General features: G+C 41.7%; 1 long non-coding RNA gene and 1 pseudogene across 1 annotated transcript in view; one reads left to right on the forward strand and one right to left on the reverse strand.

The window, feature by feature from the left end:
• LOC139702662 (uncharacterized) overlaps positions 1-21,513 on the forward strand; it is a 44,266-nt gene extending 22,753 nt beyond the window's left edge. The window contains exons 4-5 of the long non-coding RNA XR_011705226.1: positions 19,827-19,889; positions 20,256-21,513. This is a non-coding gene — a long non-coding RNA (uncharacterized lncRNA). The remainder of the gene's footprint in view (positions 1-19,826; positions 19,890-20,255) is intronic.
• On the reverse strand, positions 18,664-19,568 carry LOC139702752 (vomeronasal type-1 receptor 4-like; annotated as a pseudogene).
• Positions 21,514-22,220: the final 707 nt, after the last annotated feature.

Below are 22,220 nucleotides of genomic sequence, written 5' to 3' on the forward strand. Positions count from 1 at the left end.
CCTCCTCTGAGAAGTGTCTGTTCAGGTCCTTGGCCCATTTGTTGATTGGGTTGTTTGTTCTCTTATTGTCTAATTTTTTGAGCTCTTTGTATACTCTGGATATTAGGGCTCTATCTGAAGTGTGAGGAGTAAAGATTTGTTCCCAGGTTGTAGGCTCTCTATTTACCTCTCTTATTGTATCTTTTGCTGAGAAAAAACTTTTTAGTTTGAGTAAGTCCCATTTGTTGATTCTAGTTATTAACTTTTGTGCTATGGGTGTCCTATTGAGGAATTTGGAGCCCGACCCCACCGACTGTAGATCGTAGCCAACTTTTTCTTCTATCAGACGGCGCGTCTCTGATTTGATATCAAGCTCCTTGATCCATTTTGAATTAACTTTTGTGCATGGCGAGAGAAAGGGATTCCGTTTCATTTTGTTGCATATGGATTTCCAGTTTTCCCAGCACCATTTGTTGAAGATGCTATCCTTCCTCCATTGCATGCTTTTAGACCCTTTATCAAATATAAGATAGTTGTAGTTTTGTGGATTGGTTTCTGTGTCCTCTATTCTGTACCATTGGTCCACCCGCCTGTTTTGGTACCAGTACCATGCTGTTTTTGTTACTATTGCTCTGTAATATAGTTTGAAGTCTGGTATCGCTATACCGCCTGATTCACACTTCCTGCTTAGCATTGTTTTTGCTATTCTGGGTCTTTTATTTTTCCATATGAATTTCATGATTGCTTTCTCTATTTCTACAAGAAATGCCGTTGGGATTTTGATTGGCATTGCATTAAACCTATAGAGAACTTTTGGTAATATCGCCATTTTGATGATGTTAGTTCTGCCTATCCATGAACAGGGTATATTTTTCCATCTTCTAAGATCTTCTTCTATTTCTCTCTTTAGGGTTCTGTAGTTTTCATTGTATAAGTCTTTCACCTCTTTTGTTAGGTTGATTCCTAAGTATTTTATTTTTTTTGAAGATATTGTGAATGGAGTGGTTGTCCTCATTTCCATTTCAGAGGATTTGTCGCTGATATACAGGAATGCCTTTGATTTATGCGTGTTGATTTTATATCCTGCCACTTTGCTGAATTCATTTATTAGCTCTAATAGTTTCTTTGTAGACCCTTTTGGGTCTGCTAGGTATAGAATCATGTCATCTGCAAATAGTGATAATTTAAGTTCTTCTTTTCCTATTTTGATGCCTTTAATTTCTTTCGTCTGTCTAATTGCTCTGGCCAGTGTTTCGAGAACTATGTTGAACAGAAGTGGTGAGAGAGGGCATCCCTGTCTTGTTCCAGATTTTAGAGGGAATGCCTTCAATTTTTCTCCATTCAGAATGATGCTAGCCTGAGGCTTAGCATAGATTGCTTTTACAATATTGAGGTATGTTCCTGTTATCCCTAGTTTTTCTAGAGTTTTGAACATAAAGGGATGCTGTACTTTGTCGAATGCTTTTTCCGCATCTATCGAGATGATCATATGGTTCTTATTTTTAAGTCTATTGATGTGGTGAATAACATTTATTGATTTCCTTATATTGAACCAGCCTTGCATCCCAGGGATGAATCCTACTTGATCATGGTGCACAATTTTTTTGATGTGCCTTTGTATCCGAGTGGCCAGAATTTTATTGAGGATTTTTGCATCTAGGTTCATTAGAGATATTGGTCTGTAGTTTTCTTTCTTTGAAGTGTCTTTGTCTGGTTTAGGTATCAGGGTGATGTTGGCCTCGTAGAATGAATTTGGAAGTTCTCCCTCTTTTTCTATTTCCCGAAGTAGCTTGAAAAGTATTGGTATTAGTTCCTCTTTAAAGGTTTTGTAAAACTCTGCTGTATACCCATCCGGTCCTGGGCTTTTCTTAGTTGGTAGTCTTTTGATGGTTTCTTCTATTTCCTCAATTGATATTGGTCTGTTTAGGTTGTCTATATCCTCCTGACTCAATCTGGGCAGATCATATGACTTAAGAAATTTATCTATGCCTTCACTATCTTCTAATTTATTGGAGTATAAGGATTCAAAATAATTTTTGATTATCTTCTGTATTTCTGAAGTGTCTGTTGTGATATTGCCTCTTTCATCCCGTATGTTAGTGATTTGAGTTCTCTCTCTTCTTCTCTTCGCTAGCATGGCTAAGGGTCTGTCGATTTTGTTTATTTTTTCAAAGAACCAACTTTTAGTTTTGTCAATTTTTTCAATTGTTTCGATTTCATTGATTTCAGCTCTGATTTTAATTATTTCTTGCCTTCTACTTCTTTTGCTGTTGTTTTGCTCTTCTTTTTCTAGGATTTTGAGATGAAGTATGAGATCATTTATTTGTTGGTTTTTTCTTTTTTTAAGGAATGAACTCCAAGCAATGAATTTTCCTCTTAGAACTGCTTTCAATGTGTCCCATAGATTCCGATATGTTGTGTCTGTGTTTTCATTAATCTCTAAGAATTTTTTAATTTCCTCCTTGATGTCTTCTATAACCCATTGATCATTCAGTAACCTATTGTTCATTCTCCAAGTGATATATTCTTTTTCCTTCCTTCTTTTATCGTTGATTTTCAGTTCCATTCCATTATGATCAGATAGGATGCATGGTATTATCTCTACTCCTTTGTATTGTCTAAGAGTTTCCCTGTGACATAATATATGATCTATTTTTGAGAAGGATCCATGTGCTGCTGAGAAAAAAGTGTAACTGTTTGATGTTGGGTGGTATATTCTATATATGTCAATTAAGTCTAGGTTATTAATTGTGTTATTGAGTTCTATAGTTTCCTTATTCAACTTTTGTTTGGAAGATCTGTCCAGTGGTGAGAGAGGTGTGTTGAAGTCTCCCATGATTATTGTATGGTGGTCTATTAGACTCTTGAACTTGAGAAGAGTTTGTTTGATGAACATAGCTGCACCATTGTTTGGGGCATATATATTTATGATTGTTATGTCTTGTTGGTGTATGGTTCCCTTGAGCAGTATGTAGTGTCCCTCTTTATCCCTTTTGATTAACTTTGGCTTAAAATCTATTTTATTTGATATGAGTATGGATACTCCTGCTTGTTTCCGAAGTCCATATGAGTGATATGATTTTTCCCAACCTTTCACCTTCAGCCTATGTATGTCTTTTCCTATCAAATGCGTCTCCTGTAGGCAGCATATTGTTGGGTCTTGTTTTGTGATCCATTCTACTAGCCTGTGTCTCTTGATTGGTGAGTTTAAGCCATTAACATTTAGGGTTATTATTGAGATATGGGTTGTTCTTCCAGCCATATTTGTTTATTTATGTTACTAAACATGGTTTGTTTTCCACTTTGATTATTTTCCCCCCTTTAGTGTCCTACCTCCCACTGTTGGTTTTCATTGTTATTTTCCATTTCCTCTTCCTGTAATGTTTTGCCAAGGATGTTTTGAAGAGATGGTTTTCTAGCTGCAAATTCTTTTAACTTTTGTTTATCGTGGAAGGTTTTAATTTCATCTTCCATCCTGAAGCTTAATTTCGCTGGAAACACAATTCTTGGTTGGAACCCATTTTCTTTCAGTGTTTGAAATATGTTATTCCAGGATCTTCTAGCTTTCAGAGTCTGTGTTGAAAGATCAGCTGTTATCCTGATTGGCTTACCCCTAAATGTGATCTGCTTCCTTTCTCTTGTAGCTTTTAAAATTCTCTCCTTGTTCTGTATGTTGGGCATCTTCATTATAATGTGTCTAGGTGTGGGTCTCTTATGATTTTGCACATTCGGCGTCCTGTAGGCTTCTAGGATTTGGGGTTCTGTCTCATTCTTCAAGTCTGGGAAGTTTTCTCGAATTATTTCATTGAATAGATTGCTCATTCCTTTGGTTTGAAACTCTGTTCCTTCCTGTATCCCAATGACTCTTAAATTTGGTCTCTTGATGTTATCCCATATTTCTTGGATGTTCTGCTCATGGTTTCTTAACAGTCTTGCTGAGCTGTCTATGTTCTTTTCAAGTTGAAATACTTTATCTTCATTGTCTGATGTTCTGTCTTCTAAGTGTTCTACTCTGCTGGTAGTATTCTCAATTGAGTTTTTAAGTTGGCTTATTGCTTCCTGCATTTCTAGGATTTCTGTTTGTTTGTTTTTTATAACCTCTATTTCCCTGTATAGTTGATCTTTTGCTTCTTGGATTTGTTTATGTAATTCATTGTTGAAGTGATCTTTCATTGTCTGATTTTGCTGTCTGATGTCTTCCTTGAGACTCCAGATCATCTGAAGCATGTATATCCTGAATTCTTTATCTGACATTCCATCAGCTGCAGCTATTACCTCTTCTAAAGTTGAGTTGAACTGCAATGCTTGTGGTCCTTTCTTTCCTTGTCTCTTCATACTGTTCGCGTTCCTTTCTTCTTGGTGAAACTGTTGTGCTATTGAATTTTCCCCCTATATATTTATATTGGTCTTGTATAGTTGCAAAGTCTCCCTCGCAGGCACGGGCGGCGGCTCTGCCCCTCCGCCAATTGGGGCAATGTGCCTACCACGCCGGCAGGCCGCTGGGCCTGCTCTGCCAGTCGGTAGCAGGTCCGCCGTCCTTGCAGGCGCGGGCGGCGGCTCTGTCCCTCTGCGGGCCGCTAGGCTTGTTCTGTCGGTGGTCGCCGTTCTGCCTACTTTGCAGGCGCAGGCAGCGGCACTGCCCCTCTGCAGGCCTCTGGGGCTGTACTGCCAGTGGGTCGCAGGTCCGCCTACTTTGCAGGCGTGGGGGGGGGGCGGCTCTACCCTTCCTCAGGCCACTGGGCCTGTTCTGTCTCTCGGTTGCAGGTCTGACCTGTTCTGATGGTGGTCTCAGTTCCGATTACCTTGCAGGCGCGGGGGGGAGGGGGCGGCTCTGCCTCTCAGCAGGCCGCTGCTCCTCTTCTGCCGGTGGGTCGCAGGCCCGCCTACCTTGCAGGAGTGATTGGAAGCTCTGTCCCGCCCTGGGCCACTGGGCCTTTTCTGTCGGTGGTCACCCTTCCCCTACCTGGCAGGCGAGGGGGGTGGGGGGCGGCTCTGCCCCTCAGCAGGCCGCTGGGCCTGCTCTGTCTTTGGTCCCAGTTCCCTCTACTATGCTGGTGCAGGGGGAGGGGGCGGCTCAGCCTCTCAGCAGGCGGCTGCTCCTCTTCTGCCGGTGGGTCGCAGGCCCGCCTACCTTGCAGGAGTGATTGGAAACTCTGTCCCGCCCTGGGCCACTGGGCCTTTTCTGTCGGTGGTCACCCTTCCCCTACCTGGCAGGCGAGGGGGGTGGGGGGCGGCTCTGCCCCTCAGCAGGCTGCTGGGCCTGCTCTGTGTTTGGTCCCAGTTCTCTCTACTATGCCGGCGCAGGGGGGTCAAATTAACTATTGAGCCCCCACAGTGATGGAGTCCTGTTCCTCCACAGGCTCATTTGTGCCTCCCACCAACTATGCAATTCAGGCTTATGAGTTAGAATAATTTTAAAATCCTGACTCTTGATTTTGACTGTGGTGAACATACTCTGAGTTTTGAAAGTGCACCATATCTTTAACACATACACTGATGGTTGCAGGTGAAACCTCAAATGTATGATCATTTGCAATTTTCCAGTTTCACTAAGGCATGGCCTACCCCCTCCTGACTCTTAGCAGAGATCTTTCTTCAGCCATCTTCTCTCCTTCCCAGGACACCTGCCCTTAGCAATCCCAAATAGTTCATAACTTCATCATCCAGATCTATTCACAACATTCCCTTCATTATCAATGAAGATCAGATTCCCCCTGCAGGGGCTAGGAGCCCAGGGATAATTCCCAGGCTCTCATCTGGACATTATGCCCCCAAGTCTACACAGCCTGGATGGATGGGTGGGATCAGCCCCACTGCAGGGGAGCAGAGGAAAGAGGATCCCTGCAGAGAGGAGAAACCCTGGGACCTGAGGAGTCCAAGCACACTACTCTTGTCCTCCCAGGAGGGAAAATCAAGTGGGAAATGAAGGAACACAAGCTAAATCCACGATAGGACACAGAACAACAGGGTGGGCAGCATGGAAACAGCAGAAGGGTATTTCAACACCCAGGCTGAGATGGTGTCTGTCCCACCAGTGCACAGAGAGGGGACAGCAGGAACTTCTGTCAGATGTTTCAATTTTAGCAAGAGCATGAAATGAAAATATTCTTGGTAGGACTGTCTGTTAAATAGTGGAAGCTATGGGTGTATTTACTACCTTATTACACCTTCCACACCGTGTTTATAAATCACAAAGCGCACTCTACACCACACGCATAAAGACAACTATGTGCTCAAATGAACAGATATGCATCCAAAGAGACAAAACGTGGGAAGCTCTTTCACTTCCTGGCAAGGCTAGCAACTGAAGTCAGACACGTTGAAAAGTCACCAACCACAATTCCCGGGTTTTTACATTTTATGCTTCAAAATAGATATTATCAAAGTATTTGAAGTAAAAGCATGGATAATTAAAATACCAGAGTGGGAGATTATAAACAGTCTTTTCTAGTCAAGGAACCTGCACAACAATGTCAGGATAATAAAAGCAGAGGAGGGAGAAATGGAGAGGGGAAGCACAGGGCGGAAAGGGGAGGGAAAGGGGGTCATGAACCAAAGTCCAATTCCATGCATGGAAGATTTTGTCAGGATGAGTCCAACTACTCTGTGTAACTATAAAGTTCTAAGGAAGAAATAAAGATAAAGACAGCACCACACCCACACTCACTGCAGAATCCCAGGTTTCTCCTGAGGCACTTGAGAGCAGGGAGGAAATGTGCCAGAAGCCAGCCCTGAAGGGAAGGCCACCAAGTGCAAGTGCTCAAGTGACATGGCACTTTATGTCAAGGCCCTAACTACAAGTCACAAAAGACAAACAGGAAAACCCTGATCTCTCAATGTGTTCAAAACACAAGCACCTTTTACTTGTCACCTGGTGAATAAAACTCTACAAGCAGTACTGGGGATTGCCTTCTGGAAGTAAATGTGCAGAGTACATTAGAACCTTCTAGAAGTGATGGCATTTGAACACAAATAGCAGAGTAAGTCCTAAAATAAAGAAAATAATTTCTATGAAGGAGAGCACACAATACCAACAACCCAGAATAGAAAGGAAAAACAAAGTCAAACTCAGTTTCTTGTAAAAAATCCTACATTTAACACCCCTGTCATGAGAATGTACTACTATTTTGAGAGCACAATAGTGTCAGGTATACAATGTTAGTGAGAGGTCAGAAGTAGTGTTGCACTCCTGTAATCCAGTGACCCCGAAGTCTGGGGCAAGAGGATAGCAAGTTGAAAGCCAGTCTCTGCAAATTAATGAGACCCTGTCTCAAATTAAAACATAGAAAGGGCTGGGAATGAATGTCAGTGGTAGGTTCAACAGGAGAGGTGGGGAGAAAGAGAGAAAGAGCAGGTGAGGGAGAGGGAAAGGGAGAAAGAAAGAGGAAGAGATATAAGAAAAAAGGAAATAAATAAAAATATGAAAGAGCAATTGGGAAATTGCAAATATTTGTGAAGATGAGACTGTGATTGATTGTGCCACCAATATGGGAATTTTGAGAGCTATCGGGAAATTCCTAGAAGACTTGAGTTACCATATATTTCGTAACTTCAGAAAGCACAGTGCAGTGCTCCCCATGATAACATCAATTAGTGGGAAAAACTCCTCCAAAAGAAATCCCAAAGAATGCTTCAACAGTGAAGGGCGCCAAACAGCAGATGCAGAAACATCTGCAAACACTTCCTAAGGGCAGGAGAGTGGATTCTGTTAATCACACTGTGGGCAGCATAGCCTTCCCAGCAGAGAGAAACACAGTTGGAACATTGATGACAAGAGTGTGGACTTCCACTTACAAATATATAACTGATTGGAGCAAATAAAAATAAAATAATAAAAAATTTAAAAATCAGTCTGCAAAAAATCATTGCAGATAGGAAACCCACATTGTGCAAAAAATTCCAGCATCTGAGCAACTGAGTTATCCAAAAATGAAGGTTCATGTGGCATTGTAAACCTCAGCTGTGTCACCAGCCACGGTTGTAGATTCTAAAGGAAAAACTCATCATCAACTTAAATAGATAGAATAGGTTTTTCCCATAAAATCATGAGATTAAATACCACATAATAAAAGTTAAAAAATTTAGGATGTAGCAATAGAGAAGATTTTACTTACCTTGAGATTATATCAGCTGAATAAACAGTATCATATTTGGGGTTAAACATGGGAAGCCTCCCTCTCAGATCAGATCTGAGTAAAAGTATCTTCTTTCCCTGTATCTTCAAAAGTGTCTTCTGCTCCTCATGCCTGCAGAGGGCTTGATTGTCAGTACAGTAGGTTCAGGTTATAATCACTGGAAAGAAGGCAGCATTATCCTTCTTCATAAACAGATTAAATTTTATGGAGGCAAACTGCAGAAGTATTCACTAAATTATTTGAATTATATGAGAGATTGTTCTAGGTTATTGGGAACAAAGACATAAAAAATTTTTTGGATTACTATATTTTATCACAAAACTATTATTAAATCTCCATTTAAGAATGATACCATTTAGATAGACTTTTTAAAAGGAGATGAAAATCAGAAATGAGACATGATAAAAATGTTAAGCTTGCAATTGGAAAATGATGACATAAATTACTCTAAATGACTGTAGCATTTTAATAAAATTGATGTCCACTAATTTTAAAAAGGTGATAAAGGTATATATATGGAAGCATGCTGCAGAGACACATAAGACTGAGAGTAGAGTAGAAAGGCAGGCATAAAATGAAATTGGATGCAACTCTTTTGAAATATAACTGAATATCAAATGAGTCATGAAAATGAAGATGAGAACCTAAGAAAAATCATAGATTACAGGACACCTGAGACAGTGTATGGAACAGAATGGAAATTTCTCATAGGTGTTAAGAGAAAAATCAAGATCAATGTGGGACAGAGATTTTAAACACAGCTCAATTGAAACCCTGACAGAAATGCAGTGGTATGACAGCCACTAACACACACAGGAAATGAAGGAATGGAAACAGCACAGGCATATATGAAAGAAAAGAGAATTAGAAATTAAGAGAGAGGAACATATGGGGACATTAAGACAAATATTAGAAAGAAAAATCTGAAACGGACTCAAGTCCCTTGCAGAAGCTCAGATGTGGTAAAGGGAATTCATGTAGGATCTTCCCACCTCACTGTCTCCTGGTGCTGAGGGCTGCAGGGTCCTTCTCCAGGCAGTCAGCCTCTTTGACACAGTGAGGTGTCTTGGAAAGGCAGTGTTTGACCTGCAAAGCCTCAATTTCAGGGACAGAATGACTACACCTCTCCTCCCAGGGGTCGTCCATCACCTTGTCACTTCCTGCCTCAATGACCTTGTTTACCATGAATCATTTTGATGCACCCAGAGGAGCAATGGATCCTCTCCCAGCACACAATGATCCTCTGGGAGTAACTGTTAGGTTTATTAATCAGGAGTGCTAAGTCATCACTAGAGAATGTGTTTTCTCCTGTTGGACTGCTTCAGAAAGTAAACCTGAGGATCTAGAAAGACACTGAAAGTATCCACACAGTTGATGGAAATGGCCACAGCTCTGGATCCAAGCTGACCCCTAGCAGTTCTCCAGAGAACATGCTGGCTGCTCCACGGGGGGCCACTGTTCCTTCCGCAGTCACTCTGTGATTCAATGTCCTCCACACTCCCTGAAGCACAGGCAAGGGGGAACTTTTACTTTTAATAGCCTGAATTTTTAATAGCCTAAAATTGTTAATTTAATAGCCTGAATTGCTTCATCATTTATATTTCCACACCATACTTACAACATTAGCAAAATGTTCTGCATTTGTCAAAAAAATAACATTCTGTCTTTAAAATTAAAATTTGCTTCCTCTTCAAGATGGGATACACAAACTCCCAAATCTCCATTGCTCCACCCAACAGTCATGAAGATGGAGGGGTTACAAATCAGTATCCCATGAAGTCCTGATGAACCCGTACATTCGACCCTACCTGTGCATACATGTGCTAACAAGCATAGAAAGGAGTTTGAGAACTAAGCCCAGGGGACCTCTGCCCAATCCCTTGTACACATTCTAGGACTGGATCTGAATAGCAAAGCTAAGGTTGTAAACCAACACTGGAATCCTGAGTTCACAGAAAATATCAACAAGCAGGGAAATAGAACACATTCTCTATTGAATATCAATAGGATCACAAGTTCTGAACTATAAAATCCATGTGTTCTGAAAAAAACAAAAATAAAATATCATTAAGACCACAAGTTTGAATATTATCCTAGTGTTAAAAGTGGTTTACACATAACCATTACAGTACTAAATGTGCTGTAGTTGAACATATACTTTTCACTCAGAGGCCTCCACGGTGAGATGTGGCCTGCTACTGAGGTCTATTGGGTCCCAGCCCAGACTTTGCATGGTGGTGAGACTGTGTTCAGAAGAGGCCACCTGCTGGGGCTCTGCAGCAGAGAGGGGATTGGTAGGCTGAATTTTGTGGTCATTGTTTTGAAGTTTGAGCAACAAAATCTCTCCTTGCATAGTGAACATCAATCAATACACACCCAACAGTGAGTCAACAAAGAAGTTCAAAGTATTTGCCACTAAAGTGAAAGGAGAATTACAAAAATGCTCAAGCTAGCTAACTAACCTTTCAACAAAGCAATGCTGATACTTACTGATGTTTGATGTTTTATTTGGTTTGGTTTGGTACCAGGGATTGAGCCTGGGCGCTGAACCACTCAGCCACATTGCCAGCCCTTTTTTATATGTTATTTAGAGACAGGGTCTCCCTGAATTGCAGAGTGCCTTGGTCATCTGCTGAGACTAGTTTTGGACTCGGGATCCTATTGCCTCAGCCCCTTGAGTTGCTGGGATTACAGGCGTACACCGCCATGGCCAGAACTTGGTGATGTTTGAAAAGAGAATATAAAGCCAAGGAAAAGAAGGTATAATGATAACCGAATGGAAGTTATAGAGTTCATAAACACAGCAACCAAAATTGAAACTCCATGAATGTCCTAAGTGAAAGAAATGATGACAATTGGGAAAGTGGGTATAGTGTCAGATAGATCAGTAAGTAGAAACCAGTAGGAACAAGACAGAGGAAAAGGGCTTGAAGGAAAATGAAGAAAGTTCACCCCTGGAGGACAAAACCAAAAGTATCACATTTATTCAGAGTAACAGAAGGAAAGAGAAATAAATGTGGGATGAGAAAAGATATGAGAAAAAATAGTTGAGGGGCTGGGGATGTGCCTCAAGCGGTAGCTCGCTCGCCTGGCTGGAACGGGGCACTGGGTTGGATCCTCAGCACCATACAAAAATAAAATAAAGATGTTGTGTCCACCAAAAACTAAAAATAAATATTAAAAAATTCTCTCTCTCTTAAAAAAAAAGAAAAAGAAGTTGAAAGTTTGTTGAGAGACATAGATCAACCATTAAAAAGCTGAGCTAGACAACAGGATGCATTGAAAAGCATTCATACTTAAGCATAACATTATTCTTGGTGAAGTATAATAATTGTATGAATTATTGGAATTCATTTGATATGTTTGCAAATGCACATTAAATAATTTGCTCTGTTTCATTCCCCACTACCTCACCTTTTACCCCATGATTTCCACCCTGGAATCTACTGGCCTCCCTTCTGTTCTCATGAAATCCGTTTTGTTCTTTCTTCTCTCTATCTTGCACATATGAGAGAACATATATGACCCTTAACTTTTTGAGTCTGGCTTATGTGACTTAATATGATGCTACCCAGTTCCATGCCTTTTCCTGGCAAAGACATCATTTTTTCCCCTCTTTATGACTCAAACAGTTTCCACATAATTCTCTCAAAAGATGCAGAAAAAAAACCAGTTGACATTGTTCAGCTGAATTAATATTTAAAAATGTAAAGACTACACTCAAGGCCAACATCATCTAAGCATAGAAAACATAAGCTTTTCTTCTAAAGGCAGGAACAAGAAGAGGAAGTACACTCTCACCACTCCTATTCTTGAAATTCTAGCCAGAGCAATCAGACAAGAAAAGGAATTAAAGGGAACAGATATATAGACTAAATAACTATATGAAAAAAATATATAAAAAGAACAAATTTTCAGTTTTTGCTAATGATCTGATCCTATATTTAGAAAACGCATACACCCCAACCATGCACTTCTTGAAGAAATTCAGCAAAGTACAATATAGAAGATCACAATATGTATCAATCATTTTCCTATACTCCAAAAGTTGCTGCTCAAAAAGAAATTAGGAAAACAATCCCATTTATAGTAACCTGAAAAAAATAAATGTAAATAAAGAAGTGAGACCTCTAGGGTTTGGCCCGTGAGTTGGAAAGTGGCCTATGCTGCCTAGGTGAGGGACTCCCAGGGTTCAGCACACTGAATCTGGAAGTTTTGGTTAGCACACTAACCACACTCAGCCCCATCACCATGGCAACCTGGCCTCCCTCAGGCACACAGCATGTCCCTTTCCTTCTGCCACTGAAATATTAGCCCATTTTTTGCTGCTCATAAGTGTGTTGCTAACTCTTTGGATCACTATGACCCTCAGCTACATTAGCCCAGTGACAGGCTATGCATAAAAGCCTGCCTATGCAATAATGAAGTGGATCGAGTTCTGTGAAACTGGTCTCTGAGGTCTCTTTACGACTTCCATTGCCACTCTCTCCTCAGCTGTTCGGTGGGCTTTGGCTGGACTGAGGGAGCCCACACTCTACAGTGAAAATAATAGAACATTGAAGAAATTGAACAAGATGGAAAGACCTCCTATATATTTGGATAGAGAGTATTAAAATTGTCAAAATGGCCATACTACCAAAAACATACAGATTCAATGCAGTTCCCTTCAAAACACCAATGGCATTCTGCACAGAACTGGAGAACAAAAGAGACTGAGAATACCCAAGCCATCCTCTGCAAGAAGAGTGATGCTGGAGGCATCACAGTACCTGATCGTCTATCATACTGCAGAGCTACAGAGAAAACAAGCATGGTGTTGGCACCAGAACAGACACAAGTATCAGTGGAGTAGAATAGAAGACACAGACACACCCACATAGTTACAGTTACTGGTACTAGATAAAGGTGCTAAAAACACACCTTGGAGAAAAGATATCCTTTTTAACAAATGGTGCTGGGAAAACTGGATATCCATATGTAGAAGAATGAAACCAGATCTCTCTCTCTCTTTCCGCTGCCTCCAATTCAAACCCAAGTGCATCAGAAATAAACCTAGGAATTAGACAAGAAATTCTGTAACTGCTAGAAGTAAACTTAGGGTCAGCACGCCAGCATCAATGACACAGGCACTGACTTCCTTAACAAGATCACTCTAGCTCAAGATATAAAACCATGGATCAGTAAATGGAACAGCATCAGAATTCCTCTGCACAGTAAGGCAATTATTGACATCATGAAAAGAGAGCCTATGGAATGGGAGAAGATCTTTGGTAGATATTCCTCTGACAAGGGATTAATACCAAGAATACATGAAGAACTCAAAAATCTTAACACGATAAAACAAATAACCCAGGCAATAAATGGGCAAAATAACTAAACAGAAAGAAGAAGTACAAATGGCCAACCAGTACGTGAAAAAATGTGCAACTTCTCTACAATCAAGGAAACTTATTAATAAGAGAGGTAAATAGGGAGCCTACATCCTGGGAACAAATTTTTACTCCTCACACTTCAGATAAACCCTAATATCCAGAGTATACAAAGAACTCAAAAAATTAAACAATAAGATAACAAATAACCCAATCAACAAATGGGCCAAGGACCTGAACAGACACTTCTCAGAGGAGGACATACAGTCAATCAACAAGTACATGAAAAAATGCTCACCATCTCTAGCAGTCAGAGAAATGCAAAACAAAACCACCCTAAGATACCATCTCACTCCAGTAAGATTGGCAGCCATTATGAAGTCTAACAACAACAAGTGCTGGCGAGGATGTGGGGAAAAGGGTACACTTGTACATTGCTGGTGGGACTGCAAATTGGTGCGGCCAATTTGGAAAGCAGTATGGAGATTTCTTGGAAAGCTGGGAATGGAACCACCATTTGACCCAGCTATTGCCCTTCTTGGACTATTTCCTAAAGACCTTAAAAGAGCGTACTATAGGGACACTGCTACAACGATGTTCATAGCAGCACAATTCACAATAGCTAGACTGTGGAACCAACCTAGATGCCCTTCAGTAGATGAATGGATTAAAAAAAAATGTGGCATTTATACACAATGGAGTACTACTCAGCACTAAAAAACGACAAAATCATGGCCTTTGCAGGGAAATGGATGGCATTAGAGCAGATTATACTAAGTGAAACTAGCCAATCCCTAAAAAACAAATGCCAAATGTCATCTTTGATATAAGGAGAGCAACTAAGAACAGAGCAGGGAGGAAGAGCATGAGAAGAAGATCACCATTAAACAGGGATGAGACGGGGGAGGGAATGGGAGAGAAAAGGGAAATTGCATGGTAAAGGAAGGAGACCCTCATTGTTATACAAAATTACATATAAGAGGAAGTGAGGGGAAAGGGAAAAAAACAAGGGGGAGAAATGAATTACAGTAGATGGGGTAGAGAGAGAAGATGGGAGGGGAGGGGAGGGGAGGGGAGGGGAGGGGAGGGGAGGGGGGATAGTAGCGGATAGGAAAGGCAGCAGAATACAACATACACTAGTATGGCAGTATGTAAAAAAGTGGATGTGTAACCGATGTGATTCTGCAATATGTATACGGGGTAAAAATGGGAGTTCATAATCTACTTGAATCAAATGTATGAAATATGATATGTCAAGAGTTTTGTAATGTTTTGAGCAAGTAATAATAAAAAAAATTCTAAGAAAATAAAAATACCGCCAAAGGAGGCTTTATTTGAGACTCTCTCCTGGGGGGAACTCCATCAGACTTACAGAGTGGACAGGAGAAAGGTCTGGAGAGAAACCACATGGGACCTCGACCGGCTTGGAATTTTATGGAGCTCATGGCAGGAAGGGAAGGGCTTGGAACAGGAAGAGGGATTTTTAGGGTCCCTTATCCCGCTGGAGTTGGTCAGGGGAACTGGGAAACTATAGGATTGGCCAGGGTGTCCTGCTGATTGACAGGTGTAAGTCAGGAGATCCCGCTGATTGACAGGCATTTCCTTGGGCTTCTGATTGATGTTTCTTTCCTGTGCCCATGAGCCCTGTTTGTGTTTTGTTCCTGCTTGGTGGTTTTTTCCTAGGTCACCGCCACCAACCTGACAGTCATGTAAGCCAATCTAATAAATCCCCTTTTTGTAATTATACTTCCTGTTGATTCTGTTCCCCTAGAGAACCCTGACTTATACAGAAGTTGGTACCAAGAAGTGCGGTTGTTGCTGGACTAACCTGATAATGTGGTTCATAAATTTTTGGAGCATTTTGGAATTGGTGGGAGGAATTTTGAGATGCTTAGCAATGCAAGCTGGAAATGCTTTAGACTGTCATCAGTGCAGCTTTCTGATGGGAGTTCAAAAGACCAGAATGCCAATAGCATCATGGACAGTGAAGAGAGGGATCAAGAGAGTTTAGAGGAAAAGGAGGAAAAGGTAATTGGACTAGAGGCCATTGGGGTTCTCTTCTGGCTAAGAAGGTGTCTGCATTTTGTCCGTGTCCTGAGGCCTTCTGTGAGGCTGATTTTTAAAAGTGATGGACTTCTTAACTGAGCAAAAGTAATTTCTAGGCAGCATAGCATTCAGGTGGTGGCATGGATATTGCTGGTGGCTTTTAGCCAAGTTCATTGTGATATTCAGGAGCAGAAAGCAGAGCAGAAAGATTTGAAAAACCTGGACTTGAAAGGCCAGAATAAAAGGAGGCTAAGGAAATTGCAGTTTTTAAAGACATTAAGGCCACTAAAGAAATGCTAAAGACTTTGCCCAGAGACAATGTCAAAGATGGCCTAAAGGCATCTCTGGAATTGGCAGGACTACACCCATCTCAGACTCAAGAAAATAAAAGTAAAAATTCTCTTGAGAAAAGACCTTTGGGGCATCCTTTTTGCACAAGGGGGCCTAGGAAGTTTTTCAACATGCTCATGCACTCAGAGGCTGCTACAGCCAGGGTCCCTGGAGGCTTGGCTACTGCTCCAAATGGAGAGATGGCAGTAGACCTTGGCATCAAGCACATGGTGCTAGTTCTTCAGGAATGCAGGATGCTGGAGTTAGGGTGTCATGGAGGCTTCCACTAAGATTTCTAAGGAAGGCCTTGAAGGCCAGGAAAAGCATAGCAGGGCCTGAGTCCCTGCAGGGCCCCCAGAAGTCAAGTGTGGAGATATGAGGAGGAAGCCAAAGCTGCAGTGGACACCTGAGATTAAGAAATGCCAGTAATGTGAGACATCATCTTAGGAAAGCTGCAGGAATCAAGCAGAGAAGAGCCCACAGAAAGGCCTGGAGAGAACAACATGATGCCCTGTGCCCCAAGGGCTGGACAGGAGAACAGGACTTGTTTGCCCAACTGGAATTCGATCTAGCTCTGGTACCATCCCTTCTCTATGCCCCTAGTTTTGTAAATAGAAATGTTCACTCTATACCTTTATATATTGGATACCTGTAAATTGCTTTTGCTTTTATTTTTACAGGCGCTCACAATGTGACATTACTTTGAGCTGTAAGGGTCCGGCGAAGCGTCGGAGGAAGAGACCACCAAGAGACTGACTCATGCAATTGCAGAAGGGGATTTATTGGGGATCCATTCCAGCGCGCTGGGGCTCCGTGCTCACTCAAGAAGGGAGAGCAGCCCAGAGCCCCAAGCAGGGGCTGAGCACTGCTTAAGTACACTTTTTGGGGAGGGCGGGGACTTTACATACATCACAGTCTCCTTTAACAAATCATCATACACCGCGGGAAAATCAAACAACAACTCCTAAACATGATTAGTTCATTCTTTGGCGGGAACAGGTCGGGCGGGAGTGATAGGTCAGTTCTAAGGGGGGAGGTACATTCAAACTGATTGGTTCAGGCCCTGCGATGTCTACGTGCAAGGTCACACAGAGTCCTAGGTTATCAAACAACCGGGCGATCAGGGGAAATATTTACTGGGCGGTTCCAAGTATTGTCTTAACATCTACAGGAATTTCAGGTTTTGCGTGTAGCCTAGGAACTTAACAATATCTGGTCCTTTACATTTTAACTCAGGCCTTGCAGCTTAGAAACTTTACAATGCCCAGTCTTTTACATTTTAACTTCAATATCTTTTACCCTTACAGAGCCTCAGAGAAGACTTTGCACTTGAACTGTGAGCAATCTTGGAACTGTTGAGACTATGGGGACTCTTGGGAAAGGACTATATGTATTTTGCATGGTCAGATGAGTATGAGCTTTTGGGGGCCAGGCGCAGAATCTTATGGTTTGGATGTGAGGTGTCCCCCAAAAGCTCATGTGTGAGACAATGCAAGAAGGTTCAGAGGAGAAATTGTTACTGCTGTTTACCGATGACGAGTCCTTGCTTCCCCAAATGCTGAAGCATAACACCAGAGAAGCACGTTGAGGCAAGTGTAGAGTGGAAAGTGGAGGCTTTATTAAGGACAGCAGAAAAGACTTCCTCCCAGAGGAAGAAGGGGGCCTGAAAGGTGGAAAGGGGAGGTCGTCCCTTTTTTATGACTAAGGTCTTCTTTTAGTCTCCCACATTCCTGTCCTTTGTTTCCTTCTATCCTGCAGTGATAGAAAGCAGGTGGGAAGGCCAAAAAGTGGGAGACAGGGGGACTGATGGGGCTGGAGGGAGTAATCTGGGCAGGAAGGGCCTGGGGTGGTCTGATTAGCACCTCCCTGTTTGCTGGGAGCTGTTTCATTAGTTCCTTAGGATGGGTTCCAGGCCTTGAGGACATTCACATTTCAATTTCCCCAGGTGTTGTTCTGGTTTCCTGGACTCCATTCTCGATAATGGTCTCCATTTTCTTTATCCTACTCGATATTAGACCCGATTTACCTAACTACACTAACTACCCATCTTTAAATCTGGCTTCAAAATGACTAGGTTATAAGAGTTTAACCCAATCAGTGAATTAAGTGACGTGGTGGGGTGTGCCTGCAGGAGGTGAGAATTAGGGGCACACTGTTGGGGTATGTATATTTGTATCTGGCAAGTGGAAAGCGCTCTCTCTGCTTCCTGATCACCAGGATGGAAGCTGCTTCCCTCTGCCACAGTCTCCCACCATGATGTTGTCTCTAATGTGCCTGAGGATTGGAGCCAGCCTAGACTAAGACCTCTGAAACAATGAGCCCTCAGATAATCCTGTCCTCCTTGAAAGTGGTTCTGGTCCAGTCCTTTAGTCAAAGTAGCAAAATAGCTCCCTAACACAGATACATAGAAGCAGTTTCTTAGGCCAGCACATTTTAATAGAAGTATGAAATCCACAAATGTAATTTTATATTTTCTGTAGCTGTGTTTAAAAAAGCCAAAGCAAACAGATAAATCATTTTAATGTCATATAGAAAATGCACTCACTTTAAAAAGAATAATAATTTAAGGATGTAATCAATATGAAAATTGTTGCATTGATACACACATACACTTACTCAAACTAAGTCTCCTAATTGTGAGAGCACAATAGATTTGTATAGTATATGAATTCAGACTAGTGCCATTTGAAGTGGTCAAGTTAACAAGAAAAAACCTTTTCCCAGAGGAATCATGAGGGACTCTCTTCTTTATAAGCATGGTGGGTCATTTCAGCCATCAAATGCTCTTTGGAAACCTGTAATTCTTATTGTGAAAAGGATGAAGTAAATTGGGAAACAATTTTATTATTTTTCATCAGCAAAAATGGGCAGATGGTTGGGTAGCATGAAGATAAAGCTCCACTCAGCCCTGCCAGCCTTGGGATTTTCTTGTGTGCATAAAAGGAATAAAGAGTCAAATAGTTGTTTGAGAAGTAAAAGGCCACGAAGCAACTTACAAGCAGGAGGATGGTGCGGGTGGCTTTGTGTTCAGGAGATGTGTGGGAGGAGACGCAGGAGCTGTGGAGGTGCTGGGCTCTCCTGTGGTGTCTGTAGAGGAGATTCACCATGTACAGGCTGGTGCCAATCATGAGGGACACAAACACCAGGTCATGAATCAAGATGACACTTAGAAATCTCCCTGCGTTTTGGTTTCCAAACTGCCTGGTTTGGCAGTATGGATGAACATAGCCACGACCAACCAGAGTCAAATTTCTAGTGGCTGTTATGGTTTCTATGGTGTGGATGTAGATGAGCATGTTGATGACCCAGAAGAAAAGAAAGAATGGACAAGTCCATGTAGGGAGCTTAAATTTAAGCCACGCCCACTTAGAGTTCCTGGGACTGACAGTGATGGCTTGAAAGGCACTCAGGAGACAGGTGGTGCAGATGGAAACACCCCGCGTCACTCTGTACATATACAGGACTGCTTTGCAACCAACATCGTCCAGAAATTGTCTTACTCCGAAGGATGATGTGGCGTCAATGTGAAGGTGATTGTCAAAGTATTGGCCAAGCTGAGGTGGGAAAAAACGGGATATATTAGCCTCTTCACATGATGCTGGACTGAGAAGGTGTGCATGTACAACAGGAAGAGGAACAAGTTGCCTGGGACACCAGTGCACAGCTGAGAGATGAGGAAGACACCGAACGTGGTGTCACTTGGGAACATCATCTCGTTATTATGACCTCGCTGTGCTCAGGAAGGAATCCAGGTCTTCATGAATGCTGGGCAGGTGCAGTACATTGAGCTACACCCCCAGCCCAGGAACATTATCCTAATGATGGCTGCGAAGTTTTAATGAGGGAAACTAGGCCCACAATGAAAAATAAATAATTACTCGGAATTATTTTTAACACAAATTTGCATTAATAGTCACTGTTCAGTAGGAGAATAAGATGATGAAGTATCTACTTCTCTGTGTTTCAGGGCCTGGTGAGACCCTTCCAGAGCCTGGATTCCAGGGATTCCTGGGAACAACAGATCACAGAGGTAGGTGACAAAGAAGGTGAAATTCAAGCCACATCACTGAATTCTAGGACACTGAGCAGGGGACTGGGGCTTGTGTGAAAGACAAATGTACAGGTTATAAGGGACATTTTCTTTAGAGCCCAGGCTGTTTCATCTTCAGCCTGTGTTGCTGTGGTCTCGCTCTGCAGAGCATAATCCCTCTAGGACACAGACTACCTGTGTGCTGATGTCTTGGATTTTCATGACACATACACTTCAGCCAAATAAATGATGGTTAAACACTCATGGGACACAGCGTTTCCCACCTGGGGACTTTTTATCTCCCTCCCTATCCATGGGTCAAACTGTGATGATCTGAGACATCTGTGGTTCTCACACCTTGTGCAGGGCTACTGACATGCAGAAGGTTGAAGCCAGGATTGCTGCTCAGTATCCCACAGTGCTCCACACAAATCCCATAACATGGAATATCCAGCAGAACTGGCTCTCATCATGGTTGATAACCCAGGATAACAAAGGGTCCCTATATCCTGAGGACTACAACATGGATAAATGCTACCCTTTGGTCTGATGTTTGTGTCTGCTTCTTATGGGAACAGAATTACTTTTACAATGGTAGTTGCAGAAGAAATAATATGATGTTTGAATAGGTTGACAATGAAATTAACGAGGATTACATCTCAACTGCACTTCTTGGATTTTCGAGTTTATTTCACTATTTCATTTGCTTGGGGATACTTTCTCCCACTGACCCAGTTGTTCCTTCACCTGAACCATAGTCCTTCATTCCTTCCTGGACCTCTGGTCAATTCCACATGTGTCTCCACACTGAGCAAGTGCATGAGAACATTCACAGGTCATCTCAGGCTGCACTTTCACCACCATCCCTGCTTGGGCATGATCGGTACTTCAATGATCCCACACTTATCCTGTTAAGGGAGCAGCACTCAAATTATTTTCTGAGCTCCCCCCTGTGGAGGAACAGGACTGCAACATGCTCATTTGTGCCTTCCACCTACTATGCAGTTTAAATTTTGTGAGTTTGAATGATTTGAATTTGTGAACTAGTCACAGATTACCATGGCGACCACACTCTCATTATTTAAAATGCATCTTGTCTTTAATCACGTTATGATGATTTCAGGCTCAACCTCAAATGTTTTGATCATTTTATTTTCCCTAGTTTCACTAAGGCATGGCCTCTCTCCCTCCTCACCCTAGCCAGAAATCTTTCTTCTCTCCTTGCTTGGGACATTTGCCATTTCCTCATTTTATCATCCAGATCTATTCACAATATTCCCTTCTATATTGATGTAGTCCACACTCCCTCCGGCCAGGGGCAGGAGGCCAGGGATGACATTCCAGGCTCTCATCCGGACATCTCATACACAAGCTGCATAGTCTGGGTGGATGAATGGGATCAGCCCCACTTACTGAGCAGAGGGAAAGTGAACAATACAAAGAATCAGAGAGACTCTCATGATCAACTGTAGTCTAAGCAATGTAATGATTTATAAAAATTGAATAAATTAGGGGAGGGGAGGGGTGATAGTAGAGGATAGGAAAGGCAGCAGAATACAACAGACACTAGTATGGCAATATGTAAATCAATGGATGTGTAACTGATGTGGTTCTGCAATCTGTATATGGGGTAAAAATGGGAGCTCATAACCCACTTGAATCAAATTGTGAAATATGATATATCAAGAACTATGTAATGTTTTGAACAGCCAACAATAAAAAATTAAAAAAAAAAAAATTGAATAAATTTTTAGAAACTTGCCAACTACCTTTTTTAGAAACATGCCATGCTACCCTTTGTTCTGACGTTTGTGTCTGCTTCTTATGGGAACAGAATTAGTTTCACAATGGTAATTGCAGAGAAAGCGATATGATGTTTGATTCTTATGAGTCATGAAGAAACAGAAAATCTGGGTTAATTCAAATGAGTAAGATGGAATCTGTATTTTTAAATTCTAGATTGATGATAAATCTGGGACAGGAGTGCTTCAATCTGAGTTTTATCAAACATTTAAAAAATAATACTAATTCTCTCATACATTCAAAAATAATAATAAAGCACAAAGAATTGTTCCAAACTCATTTTGCAGAAATACTGTATCCTGAATCAAAAGCTTGACAAGGACACTATGGGGAAAGAAAATTCCTGCCCAATATCTCTGAAGGACATTGTTGCCAGCAACCTGAAAATTCATAGCAAGCAGAATCTAACAGCACAGTAAAAAGATCATTCACCCTGATGGACTGGGATTTACACCTGGGATGAAGGATGGGTCAGCACACACAAATGAGTAAGTGGGATGCTCACATGAGCAGAATGAAAGGTGAAGA

Source organism: Marmota flaviventris, chromosome 18 (assembly GCF_047511675.1).
Source record: "Marmota flaviventris isolate mMarFla1 chromosome 18, mMarFla1.hap1, whole genome shotgun sequence".
NCBI classification, from domain to species: Eukaryota; Metazoa; Chordata; class Mammalia; order Rodentia; family Sciuridae; genus Marmota; species Marmota flaviventris.